General features: G+C 40.9%; 1 long non-coding RNA gene across 1 annotated transcript in view; it reads left to right on the top strand.

Annotated features, from left to right (window-relative positions):
* Positions 1 to 8,744: 8,744 nt before the first annotated feature.
* Positions 8,745 to 24,454, top strand: part of LOC129145318 (uncharacterized) — a 162,077-nt gene continuing 146,367 nt past the window's right edge. Inside the window, exon 1 of the long non-coding RNA XR_008550734.1 lies at positions 8,745 to 9,377. This is a non-coding gene — a long non-coding RNA (uncharacterized LOC129145318). The remainder of the gene's footprint in view (positions 9,378 to 24,454) is intronic.

Below are 24,454 nucleotides of genomic sequence, written 5' to 3' on the forward strand. Positions count from 1 at the left end.
GATAAGGGGACATGGAAGAAAATGGAAAGAGATGAGGGTGAAAAGATAGAGAGCTAAGTTATGAATAGCTTTGCTTATTATGCAAAATACTTTCTGTTTAATTTTGAAGAAATGGGAAAACCAGAAACTTTTAAATGGAGAAATAATGTAATCATGTCTGTGTTTTAGGAAGATAATACCAGTAGTGAGTGGTATATGGATTGAATAATTCTGTTGGATTTAGTGAAGACTTAGGTGACAGGGAAATATGAAAAAAATGTAGGGCAATGAAGGAAGTGAAATGAGAAATTTGCCTGAAGTAGAATCTGTAGTATTTCAAGTTAGTTTAGGTGTAAAAAGAATGACTGTAAGCAACCTATTTAATAGTGTTGTCTGTCCTTTTCTTTTGTTGTGGGGTAGATGGAGGACCATTACTGATCAAGGAAACATTTCAGAATGAAGAAAGGGAAAACCATAGTCATTAGAGGACTAAATAGTGCGAATGTGGGAAATCAATTATTACGAGATTGAGGAATTTAGGATGATTTAGGTATCTAGAAGGTTCACCTAGGAGTGATCTATGATAAAATGAGGACAGAGAAAAGATATAAAGGAAGGCATCAAATAGAAGATTATTGACTTTCACACTCATTTTACCTTTATTAACATTGTCATTATTAGGAATACCTCCTTTGAGTTAGCCGGAAAGTATTTGATGGTGTTTTCCTAACTCACTCAGATGCAACAATTGAATTGGATACTTAATTCCAGGCACTTAAAAAAGATGAAAAAGCAAAAGAAACTTATTTGGTAAGCAGCAAAGGAACAAGCAGAACTAGTGGTAGCTGCTGCCAACTTCTTTTACTTCCAGCTCCGGGCAAGACACTGACATCTGGGGCATTTTCCATTGAAACGCATGACCCTGTTGAAGTTTACAGTTTATTGACTGACACTCAGCAATGGTAAGTCCACTTGTCAAGTATCCTGTCCAGGGGTCAACAGGAGAGGCTCAGAGCACAGAGCTGGGCTCTGGGCACATGTGTAGTAGTGTGTCCATGACAACAATCTCATTTTGTGATTTTCTATAAAAGCTTTCCATTGTAGCTTCTGAATATTGGAAACATGAACTTATCCTCAAAGATTCATGCACTCTCAAGAATACTCTGAGAGGGCCTCCCCGGTGGCGCAGTGGTTGAGCACTGGGTTGCGAAGCTGCCGGCGACCTCTGCGGCGCCGGTTCGATCCCCGGCTGCTCCCCGGCCACCTGAGGAGGGTCCCACATGGCGCGCAGACCTCTCCTGCCGCCCGCTGCTCCCCTCAGCAGTGTACTTCGGTCCTTCTGCCTGCTCTGCTCCCCGCTCTGGCTCTGGTGAATTCTCTCACCCTCCCGCGCTCCTGACTGTACCCAGTGCATGTATAAACAAAACAAACAAACAAATAAATAAATAAAACATGCCTCTAAAAAAAAAAAAAAAAAAAGAATACTCTGAGAAGTGGGAGGTTAACTCATAATTCTCTTAAGGAAGACAAAGTTCAGTAAGACTTAGGCACACCTTGTAGTCATCATTTTTTAGTGGCCACGTTGTGATAACCTTTTCAAAATTATTTCAAAAGTATCTCATATAATTGAAACAAAACCAAACATCTAGATCTAAAGAGTTTTGGAACAACTTTTCATTGCCATTAATGATGAGGTATGTCATCATTTCTTCAGAAAATTCTTCCTCATAGTTTGGCTCATCCTAACTTTTCTCACCTCTCTAGTTGAAATTATCACAAATAAAATTTTGAGAACCGGCTGTTCAACCATTAATTGTAGCTTGCTTTGGGCTTCCAAATGTACCTTAAGGAGTGATAAACTGGAGGTTGCAACTTCAGCTTTCACATGCAAATTTTTTCAGAAAACCTTTTGTTCATCTCAACTAACCTTCACAGAGTACTTGCATGCTCAATTCACTCTCAGGTTCAGTGAGTTCCTATCCAGTCTCACTCATCTTTGGCTTTATAAAGTATATGCTCAAGGGGCCTCCCTGGTGGCGCAAGGGGTTAAGCACAGCACTATGAAGCAATCGGCAGCCTCTGCAGCACAAGTTCCATCCCCGGCCCGCCAGGGAGCAACCCTAGGGTTGCAGCTTAGCTTCATCAACAAGTGACCATGGAGGCTTCCATAAAAATCTAGAGAAGAGAGGGCATCCCCTGGTGGCGCAGCGGTTGAGCGCTGGGCTGTGAAGCTGCCCGCAGCCTCTGCAGCGCCGGTTCGATCCCCAGCTGCTGGTGAGGATCCCACATGGCGCGACAGACCTCTCCTGTCTCACCCGCTGCTCCCCTCAGCAGTGTACTTCAGTCAATCTGCCTGTGCTGTTCCCCACTCTGTCTCTGGTGAATCCTCTCACACCCCACATCTCTGGCCTGTACTCCAGCTCTTGTATGCATAAATAAATAAACCCTTAAAAATATATATATGTTTAAGATGTCATATTGTTAGGGAGAAATAATGTCCTGAGCTAATCCCCTACAGGCTTTGTGGACTCCACCCCCACTCCAGACTAAAGCCATCAAGACATTGGAAAAGACAAATCTCATCACCACTAAAGGGAAGGTGGCTGGGACCTGAGGGTGGAGTTAAGCAGCCAGGTTGGGTATAAAAACCAAACACGTGGGCCTTGGGGGGCTCACTGTCGCTCGCCTCCTGGCTTCACGGCTCCTGGCTTGCGGCCAGCTCTGAGTGCCATTTGGGATTCCTGATCGGCGGATCAGGTAGGACTCATTTAAAACTTTGTCTCCCACATTTCTCCCTGAGCTGTACATTTCCTCATTTCCCCTTCCCTTGTAAATAAACCTTTTATTAACCTTTTGCGTGTGCCTGCAGTAGAGCATTAATAAGTCCTTTTAAGCGTGCGGGTAAGGACCCACAGTCAGGCACCCCGTTTTATATCGGGGTTGCTCTACAACAATATTGCCATCTGTATCTACCCCTCTGAAACTTTGAAATATTTTCTACTTATATATACATATATGGGCATACCCACACTCTCCCATTTTCATAGAAATGATCTAGTGGATACGTTAAAGAGTTCCTGAGCTGGAGAAAGACAAAACTTGCAATTGGACCATAGATCTGAGTGATACAACAGGGGAGGGAGAAAGAGAAGGGTAAAAACAGGTGAGGAAAGAGCACAAAGTACTATGGTGATGGGTCACTGGTACCATGGTGGTGGGAGAAATATGGGGACTAAACCTGAAGGTGTAATAGGGTGGCCCCAGGAAAGGGGGAGGTTCCAGGTTTCCTGCCCCACCCAAGGGAGGGTGGAGCTGAACAGGGAGAGAAGAAGCTGCAGAGAAGACTGAGGAAGGAAGGAAGCAGGATGGAGAGCCAGAAGGAGACCTGGAGGGGCCAGATGGAGTGAAGAGACATGTGAAGAAACTGCACTTGCCTTTTGGTCATGGACTGGTTGACACAGATGTGGGTGAGAGATCCATGGGGAGGTGACAATGGTGGTTTTTGTCTTGATTTTGCTTTTGCTTTTTTCCCTCCAGACTTGTCTGGTTGTTTCTTTTCCTTTTCTGTGGGTCCCCACTGGAAGATGCTTTAGACTTGTGGCAGGCTTTGGGGTCTTGCTCTGGGCCAATCCCATTTATATGGACTTTTTACCCACGAGGGGATGGATAACTTTGGGTGCTTGATTTAGAAACTATATTCTTTGCCTTTCCTGTATTGTTTCCTAATTGTATTAAAGTTCCTTCCCATTAAAGTCTCATATGTTTTGTGTTGATGCGGCACATGGCAGAACCTATTTAGAGCAGGCAGGTTTGCGGGGTCTGGGCTGCCCATCTCCCTGCCCTGTAACAGATTTGGCATCCAACGTGATTTAGGACAGAGCCATCCGTGGTTAGTCAGTCCCATGGGGAAATTGGGCTTCCCTATTGTACTGGCTACCATAAGCGCAAATGTGATTTTTGGTTTCTCTAGTGTGTTTGCTTCATATGTAGATTTGCTGTTTAAAAACTGGCTTGGGCTTTGTAAATATTCTGTGTGTCTGTGTGTAATTTGTAGTGATTTGGTAAGAGATTTCATTTTGTGGAAATTGTTCTGTGCACCAGTTTTATTCAAAAGGCTAGATAGTAGTTTGGACCATGTGGCCAGGTCAAGGATGGCATCTGAGGCCACTTGGCAGGCTTGTAAAACTCAGAAGTTTTTGTTGCTAAGACTGTGGACCTCTTTTTTTTCTTTTTGTCATCTCTGCTGTCTCATTAGCAGTTCTAAAGGCAATAATGATTCTTCAGTGATATGTTGCTTTAACTTCTGCTATTTCCTGACCTCTGCCTGAGGGGTTTTGCAAGCCAACTGTGGAGCAGTGGTGTTTAAATTAGCAAATGTATGCCTGGGTGTTAAGGAAAGAGTAGCCTTAAGCAGTAACTGGTAATTGCTGGTAGCCTTGATGGATTCTTGGAGATAACTTGAGTTTTTGCAAAGTCTGGATCAGAAAAATTAAAAAGATTTTGTCTGAGTCTGAAAGGATTTGCTGCTGTGAATTTTGTTTACAGAATTTGTTTTGGGCATGTTGGCCATTTGAATTCTGGATTTAATTGTTCGTGTAAGACAAGATTCTAAGTTTCTGCTTCCTATTGAGGAAGGTCTGTTGTGGAAAGCACTCTTTATGTTGCATCATGAAACTGTAACAGGTTTTCATACCTGTGTTGTTGCTGTCCCTCCCTAGTGTGGGGGAGGTGTAATATGTGCTTTGATGTTAAATCTGCTCTTTCAGCTTCTGTCCCAGAGTGGCTAAGGTGATGACTCCTTACTTTGAAAGTTAATTGCGATATTTTGATTTTTGCTCTTTCAGGTTCTATTGCAGGGAACCCAAGGATTGCCTGCCTGGTGGCTAACAAGTGATGACTCCTTTCGCTTAAAAGATATCTGTTGATTTGCTCTTTCAGCTGCTGTACAGGATACCCCAGGATTGGCTTCTAATAAAGGCTTGAACACTGAAAACCCTAAAGTGATAAACAAGGTCGTGTAACTCTTGTGATTAATAAAACTTTTTCTTCCTATTTCCAAAGCCTTAGGTTTGTAGGATTGTTATAGGACAGGGAGAGGGGCACCCCAGACCCCCACAAACCTGCCTATTCTAAATGGGTTCTGCCATCCGCCGCATCAACACAAAACATAGGAGACTTTAATGGGAAGGAACTTTAATTAAACTAGGAAACAATACAGGTAAGGCAAAGAGTCTAGTTTCTAAATGAAGCACCCAAAGTTACCCATCCCCTCGTGGGTAAAAGTCCATCCATATGGGATCGGCCCAGAACAAGGCCCCAAAGTCTGCCACAAGTCTAAAACATTTTCCAGTGGGGACCCACAGAAAAGGGTCACAAACAACTGGACAAGCCCGGAAGGAAAAGAGCAAAATCAACATCAAGATAAAAGCTGCCATTGTCACCTCCACACAGGTCTCACCCACATCTGTGTCACCCAGTCCACGACCAAAAGACAAGCGCAGTTTCTTTACGTGTTTCTAGGCTCCATGCGTCTCCTCCAGGTCTTCTGGCTCCATCCTGCTCCTTCCTTCCTCAGTCTCTTCTGAAGCTTCCCCTCTTCCTGCTCAGCTCCACCCTCCCTTGGGTGGGGCAGGGAACCTGGAACCTCCCCCTTTCCTGGGGACCACCCTGTTACAGGATGACAACTGGAACCTATGATTTCTGCCATCAACACTCCACATTTTTCTGGACTTTGACATTTTTTTCTGAGCCTATGGAGTAAAATTGCAGTTACATAAGATATTCCACGTGGCATAACTAAACAAACTGTCTTTGTATGTTGTATGTCTGTATGTCCTTGTGTCTGTCTTGGCCTATAGAAGTTGACAAAATGGTATACATGGTGTCTATAGACATTGAAAAATAAATTAAAGGTTGTGGTTTGATTGTCAACATTGTAATACTGAACTAAGCCGGTGCCTTCATAGAGATTGAATATTGATGTTTCTGCTGTTTTCTGATATTTATGGCAAAGCTTCCCAGAAATCTAAATTTAAGTAAAAATTTGGTAGCCTGTCATTTGGTTGATTAAAGGAAATCTTATGGAACCTCAGTAAAACTCCTGAGACAAGTCACAAAGTTTCTTCCTTTCCTCCTGGGAAAGGCATTAGATGAATTTGTCCTATTTGGCTTACCTAGTAAAGTAAAACTAGAAGGAAGCATTGTCACTTGGGAAAATGGGTAACATCTCGACCTGATATGTATGTAAATTGTCAGTGGTGATTGTTGCCTTGCAATATTGTATATTTAAATTGTTTGATAACTACAGAAATTTTTTCTGGACAAAAATAGGGGAAAAAGGCCTCAGCAGATTCCTATTGATGGAAGTGTTGAGAGTAAAATTTCCTACAAAGGACTAAATAGACTGTTGGAGACACACCTGATTTTTACTAAGTTTTGTTTAACATAATCCTGGTAATTTTTTTTTTTTTTTTTTGCATTTTGCATTTTGTTCTGAATCAACAAAGTTTTCTTGTTTTGGGTGACCAGGATCTGCAGCAATGTTGCATTTTTTTTCAGCAGTGCTAACTTGTGTTAGCATTTTCTCTCCCCTTGATACCAATACAGCATGAAAATAGTGGTAGTAATCTTTTACTACTTATCTCAGAGTCTGTTTTTGCATAACTTCCATAGGGATTTTGTCTGTTTAAAATAAAAAATTGGACATGAGTTTCATTGTGTGGCTTTGAGTGGAGTTCTTCCAGAAAGTTGAAACAGAGCTGAACCAAGAAGAGGAGAACCTGTTGCTTTGTTCGTAGTTTTCCAGAGACCTCCAAAGAAGGTGAGGAAGCTTGCCTCCGTGGGCAGGACTGGACAAACCGGCAAACAAAAAAGCCCTGGTGCCCTCGAGAAGAGGAAGCCCAGGTCGAGTCTGGCAAGACCAACTTTGTTTGTGAAGCCTACATGGATTGGACATCAAGAGTTCACTCTGATCCTATATGGAATATTCCAACAAAGCCAGCTAAAATTGCTGTGTAGCTATTCTGCCCTTTGATTTTATGTGAAAATGGGTAATATGGTTTAAAAGTAGATTTAGTTTGCAAACTTTTGCTTTACTGTTGAAACAATTTGGGCTCAAGGTTGAGAGAACTTTTTTTTACATAAGTTGAACCAATTTTAAGATTTTTTTCCCTGTGATTTTGATATATTTGCTGTCTTGTTTTAGCTAATGCCTCCAGATTTTTTTTTTTTTTTTTTTGGCTTAGATAATGGACTATTTTCCAGAATAGAAAACTGTCATACTGGACATTCATGGACAATGCTGCTGACTCATTGTTGCTTCTCTTACATACATTGTAATCCTGAAAAAAGACTGTCTCCTAAGACTACACCCTGAGATTGTGCCACCATAGATATGGTAGAATAAAAATTAAAAGGGGGAATTGTAACAGGGTGGTCCCCAGGAAAGGGGGAGGTTCCAGGTTTCCTGCCCCACCCAAGGGAGGGTAGAGCTGAACAGGGAGAGAAGAGCCTGCAGAGAAGACTGAGGAAGGAAGGAAGCAGGATGGAGAGCCAGAAGGAGACCTGGAGGGGCCAGATGGAGCGAAGAGACATGTGAAGAAACTGCACTTGCCTTTTGGTCATGGACTGGTTGACACAGATGTGGGTGAGAGATCCATGGGGAGGTGACAATGGTGGTTTTTGTCTTGATTTTGATTTTGCTTTTTTCCCTCCAGACTTGTCTGGTTGTTTCTTTTCCTTTTCTGTGGGTCCCCACTGGGAGATGCTTTAGACTTGTGACAGGCTTTGGGGCCTTGCTCTGGGCCAATCCCATTTGGATGGACTTTTTACCCACGAGGGGATGGGTAACTTTGGATACTTGATTTAGAAACTATATTCTTTGCCTTTCCTGTATTGTTTCCTAATTGTATTAAAGTTCCTTCCCATTAAAGTCTCATATGTTTTGTGTTGATGCGGCACATGGCAGAACCTATTTAGAGCAGGCAGGTTTGCAGGGTCTGGGCTGCCCCTCTCCCTGCCCTGTAACAAAGGGAGTAATGAAATATTCTCCAAAAATGAACAACAATGTAAAAAAATAATAATAAAATAAAACCTGCCACCAAATATTAAAAAAAATTAAAAAATAAAAATAAAGAGTCCCTGTGACTACTATTGCTAGTAGTATTTCATCTGGAATATTTGCCTTGAAATCATATAGAAAGATTGTTGTAGGATAAGTGAAAAAGTCAGGCTTTTCCACCCTCCCACCAGTAGCATTAATGATAGCTCCCTGCGGTCTTACATGCCTGATGGCGGGCACCTGGAGCAGGGTGTGGGCATGCATAGGTGGGTGCACCTGGGCTAAGACTGGTTTATAAGGGCTGCCTCACGGGAAGGAGCAGGAAGGAGAGAAGGAGCACAGCACCAGCAGAGAAGCAGAGACCAAGAGAAGGCCAGAAAGTGAAGATTCCCTGGGAACTGGGAGGCCTGCCAGCTTCCTGGTTCTGGACAGCCCTGTGCCTTGTACCTGGTAAAAGCTCAATAAAAGCCTGAAAAGCCACCGAGGGCTCCAGCACTCTCCTTTATGGGTCTGTGTAGGGTAAAGAAAATATCAGGCTTTTCTGCCCTTCCGCCATCAGGAGAGATGATGGATCCTTGTCCTGAATGCATGCCTGATGGCGGGCACCTGGAATAGGGTGTGGGCATAGGTAGATGGGATTCAGCTGAGCTAAGACTGTGCTTTTTAAGGGCGGCGTCACGGGGACTCCAGCAGCAGCAGCAGAAGCCGAAGCAGAAGCCGAAAGAGAAGCCGAGATCACCAGAGAGCCCAGATAGAGTGAAGATTTGCTGGGGGCTGGGAGGCCTGCCAGCCTCCCGGCCCCCCAGCACCCCTGCCTGCCATACGCCTGGTGAACCCCAACAAAAGACCTGCAAAACCACTAAGGACTCTGACTCCTCCTTTACCCGGTCTGCATGGGATCAGGAAACCTGCTCTGTGTCCTGTCCTGTCTTTGCAGTCTGCTTGGATCATAGAGATCTGCTCTTTGCCTTCCTGCCACTACAATTGTTCTGACGGGTTTAGAGATTATGGGATTGATTGTAAAACTATGGTTTAGAATAATCAAATACTGAATCGGGTCAACAGAATGGTGGATATATGGTTGACCTGGAACAAAACAGTTCTGAACTGCGCTGCTCCACTTAAACACCGATTTTCTACTATTAGCGACTGGGCATTCAAGGGTTCAACCACGGCAGGTGCCTGTAATTAAATCCCGGAAGCAGAAGACCCGGGTTGCCCCAAGGGCCGACTTTAAGGTACAAGTGGATTTTCAACTTGCAGGCTGTCGTCACACTCCTGACACCCAGGTTGTTCAAGGCTCAACTGTATTTGTCCAACTGGGGTTCTGAACTTCTTGGTAAGTCAGAATCATTTCATAAGCGATTAAATCGGTAGTCTTTTGCAGTAAATAGAATTTAGAACAGTGTGCACCGTGAGCAAGGGGTGAAGTGGATTAAAGCCCACATGCAACCCAGGGCACTTATTGTCCAGCCTGGTTAACCGATTTTGATATTTCAGACTCTAGTAAAATACAATGAGTGGTGATTATTCCCAAATGAGGGGTAAACCAAAAAGGTCATTCTGGGCATTGTCATTTTAAAAGGCTTTTTGGAGGATAAGGCCTTGGGACAGGTTTTAAAGACAGTATGAAACAAATAAAGCTGTCGGCAGTGATAAAGGACTAGAGGACGCATATCAAATTAAGGAGAGTCAAGTGCATCAAGGAATGGTCTGTAGTTGTATGGGGCAGGTGTGTGGGATATTTATGATTAGATTTTTTGTCTTATTTGAGATGAAATAAGCTACTTCTATTAGCCATGAATGAGAAAGTATATCCAAAGTATAATTTTAGGTAGTTCTATTTCACTTTTTATTTATAATTCCATATGTCAATCCAGGAACGTCTACTGATAACACTGAATAATTTTCTGCTCTCCAGTGCTCTTTTGAGGAGGTATAGTTTCACATAATTGCATGGAATCCATTATGAACATTCATTTCCTTCAGATTTTTTAATTGAGTGCCTGCTAATTGTTCTCCTCACACCAAGGTCCCAGGTATAATCACTGGTGGTTTTTCTCATTCATCAATAATGCCCACTGTGTTGCAGCAAATTGGTCCATGAATATTTTCTACAGCTCTTTATTAAGTTTTCCTTATTGCTTTGGGAAGACCAGTGCCAAGAACAGACTTTTTGCGTGAAAAGTTATCATTAATTTTGCTCCATTTGCTGGACCTTTGTGAGTCTTTGTAAATTCCCTGTTATTTTAGACTTAACCATAGTCTGAGAACACATTTACAAGATTAAGGTCTGCATTTGAAGGCCTTCATCTATTTCTGATGTACTCTGTAAAAATGATGTTAGTATGGATAATAGTCCCTTACTCTTGTGGAGAAAAGTTTAGTTAATCTGAGTTTTATTTATTTATTTTTAAAAAGATTTATTTATTTATATAAGCACTGCGTACAGTCAGAAGTGCGGGAGGGTGAGAGAATTCACCAGAGCCACAGTGGGGAACAGAACAGGCAGACTGACGAAATACACTGCTTAGGGGAGCAGCGGGCGGCAGGAGAGGTCTGCGCGCCATATTGGACCCTCACTGGTGGCCTGGGATCGGACCGGCCCTCAGAGGCTGCGGGCAGCTTTGCAGCCCAGCGCTCAAATGCTGCGCCACCAGGGAGGCCCTAATCTGAGTTTTAAAAAGGTCCTGGGACCCCCAGGTTTCTTCACTTAGGAATGAGGATGAAAAACTGCTTAGTATCCAGAAAATAGTTTGCCTTCCTATGCCTTCTCCCCAAGTCATGAAGGAGATTGAGGCCAAGAGGGCAGAGCCATAGAAATCAAGAAATCTGGGAGGAGTCTGTTGAGCAGAATCAGGGTATAATAAGAAACATTTGCAACCCTTAGACTGCTGGGATCTGGTAACATTTTTCCAATGGGATTTCAGAGTAGCTATGATGCAGTGATTATTACATGCCTCCTGTTTTACTTTTCTGATTGGAGTTCTTACTCACTTTATTCTTACCCTATTTGTCTGTTGGGTGTGTACTGTTTAGATAACTTGTCATTTCATTAAGGGGTCTCTGGTAATGAAGCTACAGTTAGGCCTGAGATATTTTACAAAGTACTGGACTTTGAACATGATGTTGTGATTAGGTGAGACATTTAAGGGTCATGGGGTGGAGGGGTAGATAAAAGTGTGCTTTGTATATAGTAAGGATATGAATTAATATAAACAGAATTGACTGGAATAGTTAATGTGATTGTTCAGCAAAGACTCCTTTCATCCTCCCAGGTCCTATGCTGCTGGGTTAGCCATATGATGCCACTGGCTTTGGCCAATGGGGTGTTAGTGTATATTATATAAGCAAATGCTTGAAATGTACTTCAATCTCTGCCATAAGAATATGCCCTGGGAAGCCTGCTGGTTCTTGGAGAAGGGAGACATGTGGATCAGAGCCTCCTCAGCTTTGCCCACCTGTACCTCGAGGTTGTCACCCTAGTCAACTCCAGACCTAGGAGTATGAAAGTGAAAGTTTATTACTGTCATGCCACAGCATCTGTGAGATATTTGTTGTACATCAATAGCTGACTGGTGTAATGCTATATCTTGGGCACCATGCTAAGTACTTAACAATTTTTGAGTTGCATGAAATGTGTTATGAGCTCCGTTTTGCAGGAGAGTGGACTTTAGAGAAGTTCTGTAATAGAGTGTGCTTATAGCCAGGTCTCTCTGGTTCCTCTTTAATCCTGTCAGTATCTTTCAATGTTCTGGAAATTTCATGTGTGATAATTTTCTTCCATTTGGTTGGTATAAGGTAATTTTCCTACTCTTACCTAAAGATTATCTGCTTTTAGATGAATATATTCTGTGGATAGGATAAGAGAACTTTCTCTCTGCCTGCCTGCTGTTTTTGACCTAAACAGAGATGACTCCAACAGGGCTGCCTATAGCCCAGTTGTGAAGCTGGCAAAAGTTCATTTTGGGCCATGTGGTTGCCCCAGTTTATGTTGCTACTTCTTTTTTACAGTGAACAGTAGCACCCTTAACCTTCCAGTGTGCCTTTTGAGTCCTACTCAAATCAAAGAGATCTGAAACATTTACTTGGTGAAAGAAGCTCATCAATACTGAGTACTCTTGATCCTAGTTCCTTGCATTTTAATCTTTTTATCTCTAAATGTGGGATTTAGGGCCTTCTCTGTTTTTTGTTTTTTTTTTTTAAAGATTTTTTGTTTATGCATACAAGAACTGGGGTACAGGCTAGAGGTGTCAGGGGTGAGAGGACTCACCAGAGACAGAGTAAGGAACAGAACAGACAGATTGACTGAAATACACTGCTGAGCTGAGCAGCGGGTGAGTCAGCAGAGGTCTGCTGCACCATGTGGGTAGCTCCCTGGCAGGGGATCAAACTCTTGCTTCAGAAGCTGTGGATAGCTTCATAGATTGCATCTTAACCCCTTGTGCCACCAGAGAGGTAGGGCCTTCTATTCTCTTAAATGTATTTGAGGTAGGCAGTTCGAGAGAGAATCTCTTCAACCCTAAAATACTGTCTTAACTAGGTCTAGCTCTGAAGAGCCAGAAGGTAAAAGAAGTGTGGACAGTGAGTTAAAGGAAAGAACAAAATGTAGATTTGAGTCCACTCCAAGTGTCAGTGTATTTGTGTTCTGCTGTAGCATCTAACCCCTCCAGATAGAAACTGACCTACTGAGAACATGTTATAGGAGGTACTACCTACCTTTGTCACCTACAAGTTGAACCTTAGCAGAAATAAACAGGGCTCTCTATTGCAACCCTAAGCACTAAGGAACTGACTTATAGCACTTCTCTTGCTTGTTACAAAAGTACTTTTATATTGCAAGTTTTTTTTTTATATATATATAACAACTATGCCTTATATTGAGTGTTGTTTACTTTTAACTTGCTAGGCTTTTCTTCACTAAGGAAACTGGTAAAAATCCATAGCCAGGGAAAAAATGCCCCCAAACCTCATTCAGGACAGAATGTTTTTTGTGCAACATAATTCATGATTTTTTTCTGGGAAGATGTTACTAAAATACTAAGCAATTTTCTGAAAATTAATAGGACTAAACTTTATTTTTAGAAAACTTGTTATCCTTTCTTTTAGGAATCTAATAATGTTCTTTTTTTCCTTTTGTATTTCATTTAACAAAGATTATTCAGATTGAAGCTTTAAATTAGCATGCTAATTAAATTGCAGGCCTAACAGCAAAATTGTAATCAAATGTTTCCCTGTACTTATAAACGGTAAATTCATAGCCAAACTTATCTATAACTAAATTTCTAATGTCAGATTTTTTTTTTTTAAAACAACTTCTGATAGGGCTGTGTAGGGTAAGGTAAAAAGTATCAGGCTTTTCTGCCCTCCCGCCATTAGGATAGCTGAGGGAACCCTGTGGTCCTGAATGCCTGCCTGATGGTGGGCACCTGAAGTGGGTACACCTGGGATGAGAACCTGAGTTTATAATAAGGGTGACGTCACAGAGACGCCAGCAGAAGCTGAGAGAAGGAGAACAAAAGAGAAGGCCGGAGAGCCCAGATAGAGTGAAGACTTGCTGGGGGCTGGGAGGCCTGCCAGCCTCCCGGCCCCCCAGCACCCCTGGCTGCCATGTGCCTGGTAATTTAAATAAAAAACCTGCAAAAGCCACCGAGGGCTCCAGGATTCCTCCTTTACCCGGTCTGCTGGATCAGAAAACCTGCACTGTGTCATGGCAGGCTGACACTTCAATTTTTTGCTGGAGACTACTTATCCTTGGTTCACTCTGCTTTTTCTCCAGTATCTGGGGGCAGGATACGGGGGGATGACTGATCTCAACCTTGGTGGACTCCATGTTATATGATAATTACAAAATGCCTACAATGAAATAGTTACTCAAATAGTGTTGATTTCTTTCCTTATATCCTCTGTCTTTCCTTCCTACCTTTTTCATATCCTCTACTCAGAGAAGCCCTATCTGTTACGTGGTTTTAGGGCTAGATTTCCCCTCCAAATAGCAGACTGCTTGTCCTCATTCTCTGCTCATGATGGTTCACAACATCCACATTAAGTATTACCTTTATGTTTTTTTTTTTTTTTTAAATATTAAATTTTATTTTTATATTCCCCCATACAATTGCAAACGCCCCATTCTGACCCCAATCCTTCCCCTCCCGCCCCCCACCCCCCAAAAAGTGTCTCTGGTTCATAGTTTTTTGTTGATTTTGATTTTCACTTTCTTATATTCATTTTCCTGGTCCCTTATTTAAGTTTTCTAGATTCCTGCTATGAGTGAGACCATACCTTTATGTTTTTAATAGAATTCTGGCCTTTCAACATACTGCATTAGTCACAGAATAATCAACTTTCCCTCTGATGACTGATGACAGCAGGTTATTGGTTACTGAAACCAAGTGTGCTTGTTCCTACTTTATGGGTGGGGGTTGCTGCTGTGTGGGGGTGAAAAAGGTATGGGTATTTTGTTGTGATCCATTCCATTTAAATAACTTCGTGACTGAGGTTAAACTGAGATAGAGCCCTCCCTGCTAGGCATAAATATGGATTCCAGGATATTTTCTGCCCTGTGTTTAAAACCTACCCCTGACAGTAGAAGCCCAGGGTTATGCTTTTACCATTCCATGCACTCTATGGTATCTACAAGGTAAAAATCACAATTACTGCAGGTAAACTGAATCAGCGGGACTGATATCTTTATTTTGGATGGGGAAAGCTGATTGTTAATGAGATTAGGTCAGTTTTTCCGAGGTCATAGGGCTAGTGAGGGAGGAGAAAGATTCCCACACTGGTTGACAGGGGTTACCATGTGTTTTCAGTAAGCATCTCCAATTTGCAAAGTGGACATGTTACCTGGGTGTAGGGTAAGTGAAAATTATCAGGCTTTTCCGCCCTCCCGCCATTAGCATTAATAATGGGCCCCTGCAGTCCTACATGCATGCCTGATGGCGGGCATCTGGAGCAGGGTGTGGGCATGAATAGATGAGTGTACCTGGGCAGAGACTGGGCCTATAAGGCCAGTGAGGCAGAGGATGGTGTGGAGGAGTACTGCAAAGTACAGTGGAGAAGGTCATGAGAACAAATAGGGCAACAGAGAGGCTGCTTGAACCGATGAGGAACCTACCTGGTCTGGGATGGTTGCACTACACTGGGACCTTGATATAAAAATACCAGCAGCACTGGTATCTCCTGGGAACTTTAGCTTTATTACTTGAAGATCTGCTTCATAGGGAGTCACTGAAATCAAGAACACAAGTCACATCTGCTAAAAATTAGAGCCCAGTAAAAGTTCAGCTTCCCGTTACCTTTATTTGAGGCCATCCATATTTTCCAAGTTCCTTATCAGACATGCCAAGCAGTGGTCAAAGTCTGGGGTTTAAAATAACACACTAGCATTTAAATCCAGGCTCTGCTCCTTAGTAGCTATGTGAATTTAAGCAAAGCATTTCCCTTCTCTGAGATGCAGTTCTTGGTTTATAAGGTAGGCGTTATAACAAAGCCCAGTTGGCAGAATCAGATGAGATAATGAGTGTGGAGTGCTTAACAAGTGTTGTGATAAACAGTGACTGTTTACGATGAAATAGCTATCGATGTCCTTGAAAAAAGGTTAGCTCGGAGAGCTCCTAAATTTCTTTATTATTTATCCAATGATAGTGAATGTGGAGCATTGGGAACCCAGTTTGAAAAAATAAAATAGATGATTGGAGAAGCAAGTTGGAGCCACTCACCTCAAGGATCTAAGTATTTCCTGTAGGTCTTGTTGTGAGTATTTTGACAATATGAATCTAAAGCATTGAAAGTAGCCTCTTGCTGAGGAATCCAGGAGGGGCAGCAAAGGGAGAGGCGAAAGGAGAAAATGAGATGGGAGAACACAATGAAATATGGAGGCCCATGGTGCTCTGGTGATGGGAGAACTATAGTGATCTCATGTGATTGGAAAATTAATAAGGATATAAAGTAATTGTACTTCATTTAAATAAAAAGAAAGCAAAAAAAATACAGAGAGAGGCTTTTGGGGTCAGCAGTTCCCCTTTCAAACACTTTTTTGAATGAGTTACTTCAACCATTTACTATGAACCAGGCACTATTGTATATACTGGAGACATATTAATATAAAAACTAAGCCTATTGGGTCGCAGAAATTTTTGTATTAGAATAGTCATTGTCACATACTTCATGTAAAGGGTCCAGTCTAAAGTATAAATAAAGGCAGAGCTTTTATTTTTCAAATGAAGTCTAATTTGATCACTTCTTTGCCAGGTTGTCAGCAAGTGCAGTGAATCCTTTGGGAAGGGAAACAGTCCCTATTTCTTCTGAATTATGCAAGAAGCAATAAGATTTAGTCAGTCTCTACAACTCCAGATATTTTGGGATAGAGAGCTAGAGGACAATGCTGTTTGCAGAGATTTTGCAGCTTCTGTTGTTACTGATGCTCTCCTATGACGGTTCTGAAATCAGCCCCTCCAGTACTGTCAAGCCTTCCAGTGTGGACTCGGACCACACCTGGGTTGGGTCAATCCCTGCACATATCCAATGGTTCTTGAGACATTCTTGCTCCAGTTCAGGGCATTAATCATAGCAAAGAGCGTTCCATGTCAGAGTGTTAATACAATTTATCTCTAGGCTCTGCGATTATAGGTAGTTTCATTTTTTTCACTTTGCTTATCTGTAATTTCTATTTTTTCTATTAGAATGGAAATCACTTATATTAATTTTTCAAGTCAAGAAAAGCCTCTTTGAAAGTGAACTTTATCAGTTATTTCCAGTGTGAACATTCTTTTCTGGAGTTGATGGAGAAAAGAAGATTAGCTATGGATATTCATTTAAAAATAGATCAAACTTCCCTTTATGCACTCTCTGTTATTCAATAAGTAATTTTGGCACAGAGTTTGTGACAGAGAAACATAGATAGAAAAGGGATATGGTCTTGTGCTCATGGAATTTATAGACTTGGCGTTTTCATTTGCTCTGGCAGTGTGGAATGCTAACTTTTCACCCTGGATGTGGTGAATTTGCCATTAGACAAATAGTACCAAATGGCATCCAAGTCAGGTGTGAAGGACCCCTGTGCATTCATGTGGATGTCTGGCTGCTGGTGAGGGTGGTGGACAGATGCAGAATGAGAGGCAGTCCCACATGGGCTGCGTCCTGGTTCTGTCAGTGACACACTATGTGACCTTGAACTGATTGCTTAATTTTCTCTTTATGGCTCAATTTTCTCATCTCCAAGTAGGAAACCATAATAATACTTACTTTGAAGTGATGGTGAAAATTAAATTATGTGGTATAATATCATTTTCCATAAAGAGTTTTGGAACCCATAATCATTACCACCTGGATATCCTATGGTGTAAAAATCTGGATCTAGCCCACTTCCTCCCCAAACCTTTGTCTGATAGGTTTTGTGAAACTAAGCCTTAGGTTATGTGCACTCCTGAATGAAACACAACACAGCTTGCTTCTCTGCTATCTGCTAACAGTTTCTCTCCTTGCTGTTATCTTCAGAAGGCTTGTCACACCGGACACTTCTCTCACTTCTCAAAGCATTAACCTAAGACTGCTGTGCTCAACAGACTTTTGCTGAAGATGTAACCAAAGGGGAATCTGGCAATAAAGTAGACTTGGAATACAAGGCATCACCTTAAAAACTCCTAGGCCCCACTGGTGTTAGAATTTCTCACTGTCATCTTTTTTCATGATATATTCTCTTTCAAATATGCAATATTTTCATTCTAAGAGGTGGAAATTGAGGCAGAATTTTTTTTTTCTATAGAATGTCCCCACTTCTTCAGCTATTGCTGTTGTTGGTCTATCACATTGAAGTTAGATAATGAGGAAGGCAACTTGAAAGCAAATCTGTAGATTGGTTGAATTCCTCCGAAGCCTTTTTTCAAAGCATACTTTGAGGTGAATTTATAAACTCCTTAATTTAGTTGAGCTTAAATGATTATTTCTCCATTATTCCTGTGTTGAATTTTGTCCTGTGTCTTGCAGTGTGTGCACAAAAGACCTTCATAAATTTGATTTGATTGATAGCACCCATCAGTTTCATAGACACTAGGGCTGATAGATAAACAAACCTAAAAGTAGAATGGGAGCTGTTTCAAAGTACAATACTGGTGGGGAGAGTGAAGGATTACTTTCAATGATATTACCAAGACCATCTCAACAGCTTGAAAACAGCTGATAAACACTGCAGGGGAAAAAAAAAATAAAGTTCTCCATTCAATGGGAACTGCTTGTCCAGAAAGGGTTGGGTGGCTGCCAGCGGGTGAATCAAATGTCAGTTTGGTTTACTCTGTAGGAGACAATCTTCTCTAGCAGTGCTTGAACTGGAAAAAGGGAATGAATTGGTAAAGAGCTGTCTACAGCAAGCCAGTCTTTCAAGGAATCGGGGAAAACCTGCTGAACACCAAATTGCTACAGGGTTAGTGTGTGCCATTTATCTGTTAGCAGGCACAGGAGTAATCATTTTCTCAGCATTGAGGATAAGATTTTCTGCAAAATGCTGCCTGGATGAAAAATGCAGGAAATAGATATATGTGTTAAAGAGTAAGTGACAGAGCTTGTGTAAAATTCATAGCCTCTGGGTTTCTGGTACTAACTTGAGGGATATTGGAATGTAACCAGTAGATTCTTTAGCCTATTTCTGTTTATGTGTTTTGTCATGGACCTGTAACAGTTTCTTTCAGCAAGGACCACATTGAGTAACATTGGTTACGAAGTTATAAAGACTTGAGGCTCATCAACAATTTAACTTTAAAATTTTAATTATCTTCTGTTTGCCATAAGGATAAAATCATATCTTATTAAAGCTTACCAATTCAATTGTTTTCTAGCCCAGGGCTTCTGAATCTCCTAGGGACCTTGTTAGGATGCACATTCAGAATCGGTAGATCTGTGAGGTCCTAGGTGATGCCTATCCACAGACCACACCTTAGTAGCAAGTTAGCCAATGGCTTCTCAGTGCTGAGTTGTGCTTTACAACCACATATGGGTGATTATGCTGACACGCTCTCAGTCCTTTTTTTAAAAGATTTTTTTATGCATACAAGAACTGGAGTGTAGGCCAGAGGTGTGTAGGGTAAGAGGATTCATCAGAGACAGAATGGGGAGCAGAACAGGCAGATCTAGTGAAATACATTGCTGAGGGGAGCAGAGGGCAAGAGAGGAGAGGTCTGCTGTGCCATGTGGGTTAGCTCCCTGGCGGGGGATCAAACTCATGCTGCTGTGGCTACTAATAGCCTGACAGTGCTGAGACATAACCCCTTGCACCACCATGGAGACCCTCTCACAGTCATTTTCATTCAGTTGGCCTGTACATATTTCAAAAGTTCCGTGTGTGATTTTGACCAGCCATGCTTTACGCTGCATCTTTAACTATACTTTTTTGTCTTTCTGAAATTTAGTCGGATAACTGTTATCTTTTTATCTCTATAATTTAGTTTAATTAAGTCCTCCAGGGTGCTCCCCTTGGACTCTTAAATTCTTTTATCACACACCTTTTATTCTTTATTGTAATTTCTTGTCACAACCAGTATTTTGCAGACTTGCTAAGAAGGGCAGGAACCATTATCTGTCTTATTACTTGTTTTTCTTGAAAGTAGCAACTTCTATTTTCTGACATATGCTCAGAAAAACACTGTGAAATGATTAAATGATAATATGTTCTGATTTCATGGACCACAATGCACATTATGCAAAATATATCACTTTATTTTTTTGCAACCCAATATCGATTTTGAGCCCCATTCCTTCTGATGGCAAAAAAATTGTAACCTTAGCTTCAGAGAAGGTCAGTTTATTCTTTTAAGATTAAACCAGTGCTCAGAAATTTCCTTTTCTAATTATTTCTCTAATTCCCACCTAATTTCTAAGATGTTAATTTTGCTTTATGACACTGATGAAAGCACCTCTGTAGCTGTTCATGCTGGCATTTACTGAAATTTACATTGTATGGTTCTCACTGTCACCTCTGCCTTTCATTGCAGATTAGTGTTCAGATACTTTTTTAGAGATAGAGTCATACCCTGCAGTTGTATGTTACCACATCATATTGACCATCAAGGCATCACAAGTCCTCCACCATAATCCATTGTTCCCCCTCCCTGCTTTGTTTTCTCCCTTCTCCCTCTGGAGAGCCTCAGATGCTACGATTTTATTATTGGTTTAATATTATCTGATCTTTTGTATCTCTATATTCCACAAATACAGCCATTATTTTTCTTTCTCCTTCTGACTTATTGCACTTAGCATAATCCTCTCTATTACATCCTTGTCAAGAGTTTCTCTTTTAATAGCTGAGTAGTATTCCATTGTGTACCTATATACTCATCTTCCTAATCCACTCATCTGTGTTTGGGCACTTAGGTTGTTTCATAGTTTGGTTACTATAAAGAGTGCTGCGGGCCTCCCCACTAGCGCAGTGGTTGAGCGCTGGGTTGCAAAGCTGCTCGCAGTCTCTGAGGCGCCGGTTCGATCCCCGGCTGCTCCCCGGCCACCGGAGGAGGGTCCCACATGGCCCGCAGACCTCCCCTGCCGCCCGCTGCTCCCCTCAGCAGTGTACTTCCATCTTCTGCCTGCTCTGCTCCCCGCTCTGGCTCTGGTGAATTCTCTCACCCTCCCGTGCTTCTGCTTGTATAAATACATAAATAAATAAATCTTTAAAAAAAAAAAAAGAGTGCTGCAGTAGACACAGGAGGGCATATATCCCATAGAATTAGTGGTTTTGCATTCTCTGGGGTAGATACCATGGAGCAGAATTGCTGAAACATACGATAGACCTATTTTTTTTTTTTTTTAAGATTTATTTATTTATTTATTTATTTATTTATTTATTTATTTATTTATTTATACAAGCACTGGGTACAGTCAGAAGCGCGGGAGGGTGAGAGAATTCACCAGAGCCAGAGCGGGGAGCAGAGCAGGCAGAAGGACCGAAGTACACTGCTGAGGGGAGCAGCGGGCGGCAGGAGAGGTCTGCGCGCCATGTGGGACCCTCCTCCAGTGGCCGGGGAGCAGCCGGGGATCGAACCGGCGCGGCAGAGGCCGCGGGCAGCTTCACAACCCAGCGCTCAACCGCTGCGCCACCGGGGAGGTCCCGATAGACCTATTTTTAATGTTTCAAGAGAACTTGATACCATTTCCCACAGGGGCTGTACCAGTCTTACATTCCCACCAACAGTGTTAGCGATTTCCTTTGTCTCCATATCTCAAAATAGAAATTGGGTTTGAGCTTTTTAGTTTGATGTAGTTCTCATCCACTTGTTAATATTCTCTTTTGTTTCTCTTGTCATTGGAAATGAGTCCACAAAAAACATCACTGAAACCACTGTCATGGAATTTTTTGCTCATATTTTCTTCAATGTCTTTTCATGATTTCCAGTGTTACAGTCAAGTCTTTTATCCATTTTAAGTTTAACAGTATCAATTCTTCCAAATTAACGAGCAGGTTACCATTTCATTTCATTTGTCTTCTATTTCTTTCAACAATGTCTTACCATTTTCACTGAATTTACCTTCTTGTTTACTCTTAGGTATTTAATTGCTTTGAGGTAACTGTAAGTGAAAATGTTTTCTTGATTTCTTCCTCACCTAGTGCATTGTTTGCATCCTGGAGTACAAATGGTTTTGCATATTGATTTGTATTTTAGGTTTGTGGGAAAGTTGACAGGTACCAGGCTTTCTGAATCACATTTGTCGAATTCTCTTGATTTCATGTATTCAAATTTTGTTGCAGAGCAGAATTTGCTATAACATAGTGTTTATCCTAAAATTCTTATTTTAATATGGTAAATTTTCCTTTTGATAATACTGCTCTTCCCTTCCTCATATGTGTTACATGTCTCTTTCTGAACTTTTTGTTACTTCATACCTGGAGCTAACATCTGAATTTTCCATGTTCTTCTCTCCTGATTGGCAGTAAAATGCACATTCCGCATGTTACCATTGTAAACTCAACTGAAATACCCATTTCATGGATTGTCAGTAACTGTTGTTCACAGTCATGTCACTGTTTGATTGACTTACCATTTTCCTATGAGCTGTCGCTCTGAAAGTAAGATGAAAATGGAAAGAAATGTTTTGGGCAATGAGCAGTAGAAGAATTAGGAGTCGAAGTTCTAGACTTATTTGATATAATAGTTCTAATCAGCAAAACATCCGATTAAAATCTGACATGTAAATATATTGGCGGGGCCGAGTAGCAGAATATAGAGGCCGTCTATAAGAAAAATTCATTTGTGAGAGAAAACAGGGAGGGCCCAGGTGAATTAGGACAATTAAGCAAAGTTTAGTTTACCAACATTGACTATAGGAGGGAATGCTAGAAATTAAAAAAAAAAAGATGAGTTTTCAGGTGTTTTATATTTTTACATACAGTTTCTTATAGTACTGATTTATTTAATAGTCAAATTATGTGGATTATTAAAATGAAGATATTCCAATTAAAAGAAATTTCACATGCAACATATTTATAGGGCATTAAACCACAATTATTTGTACTGAAATATATTTAGGTACATTATTGGAAACATAATATCATTATTGGATTATTCATTGCTGTATAGAGATAGTCATAATGAGTTGAAGCTGTTGGCAGTGTTGAATGAGATTCCTATTTTTCTTCCATTTATTTGGCTTTTAATAATATCAACAGGGCTTTTTTTCTCATTTCAGTGGCTGGCAACAAATAGTTATTTGAAAAGAGGAATGATGCAAAGCTGTTCTAGTCCTAAAGTGTTTTTGGAAATTGTCTTAAGCGTTTTAGGATCATCTCTTTATTGTCTAAATTCTGCTTTATCATGTCGTGTGCTCTGCCACAAATAATAACATTGAATTTATTTTTGTTTGCTGACAACATGCCAGCTAAGCACTGTGCAGTGTTCCAGGGAAAACATAAACTTTGTTTGAAATATTTGCTTTATGATTTTTCAAAAGCTTAGTCTTGTTGCTAGCTGCCTCATCTCTATCTCATATATATATATATATATATATAGTATTAGACACATTAGAGATATATAGATATATTTTAAAAATAGAATTAGAGAATTCAAAAAGAACAAAACCCTGATTTGTTGGGCACAAATCAGATTTCATGTAGCCATCTATCTGGGTAAGAAAATGAACCAAGCTTTTTAAATATTTTTGTTATTTCTTAGATTTCAAAGCTGTTTGTGTATGGGCATGTATAGACTCTTAGTTATTAACTACATGAAGCAAAAGGTAATGAAAATAGTATGTTTAATTTTGATGAACAGGACTTTTAACTTTTTAGGGAAATTATATGCAAGCCTGATAAAAGTAAAATGACATTCTGAGTAAAATGTGTAATTACTACAAATAAACTCTGAGACCCCTGCTATCATTTGCTGTGGTTAGCACCATAAAACAAATTACCCCATCTTTTGTCTTATGTAGCTTGTTTCACAAATTGGAAGGTAACCACACGCTGTATTCTTTCCTAGAACAATTAACATAACCATCAATAACAATAATTGTCTCTGTCTTTTACACAGTTCCTCCTAGTTTTAGTGTTTTGATTTTATCCTTTTGTATAGGACAAGTAAAATTTGAGAGTTTTTTCTTTCAGTGGTCCTTAGGGCCCTAAGGATTTGATTTTTCCACTGAGTTAAAGATGGTTCTTTAGTTATAAATTCTGTGATTTGCATGTAAAAGTCTTCTCCTCAATCCCTCTTGTGAAATTTGCTCTAGATGTTCTGTGAGAAAATGGTGGTAAACTCTGCAGGTTTTCGAAATCTTTCAAAAAATTTTGTCCTATGCTATAAATCCCCTGAACTCAACTATTCTCTGTCTGGAGACACTGCATCTGCCAATGTACCAGGAATGGTTCTAGATATTTCTTCTTTAAAAAAAAAAAGATTTATTTATTTATGCATACAAGAACTGGGGTACAGGCCAGAGGCTTGGTGGGTGAGAGGATTCACCAGAGACAGAGTGGGGAACTGAACAGGAAGATTGATGGAAATACACTGCTGAGGGGAGCAGCCAGAGAGGCAGGAGAAGTCTGCTGCGCCTTCTAGATATTTCTTATGGGGCATGGCCTTGGCCACCGCCTCCTCATTGTTTTTTTCCCCTCAGTTTCACTTCTTTTCTTCAATTTTCTGTTCAAATGTCACTTCCTCAGTAGAAATTTGCTGGTCTTCCAGTGGAAAACAATACCTCATTACTCTTTTCCATTACTGGCTTTATTTTTCCTTCAAACATGTATCTGGCATGGACTATGTTACGTGACTCTTAGAATAATCTTTTGGTATTAAGGAAATAATTCATAGGATGTTTTTGTGATGAGGTGATTTTTTTTTTTTTTTTGACTCAATAATATTGTGTGAACTGGTTGGTATTTCCCCATATGATGGCACTATTTGTCATTGAGTGTGGTTATACTGTGGAAGCACAGGTTCG

This window comes from Talpa occidentalis, unplaced genomic scaffold (assembly GCF_014898055.3).
Source record: "Talpa occidentalis isolate TD23 unplaced genomic scaffold, MPIMG_talOcc4v2.1, whole genome shotgun sequence".
NCBI classification, from domain to species: Eukaryota; Metazoa; Chordata; class Mammalia; order Eulipotyphla; family Talpidae; genus Talpa; species Talpa occidentalis.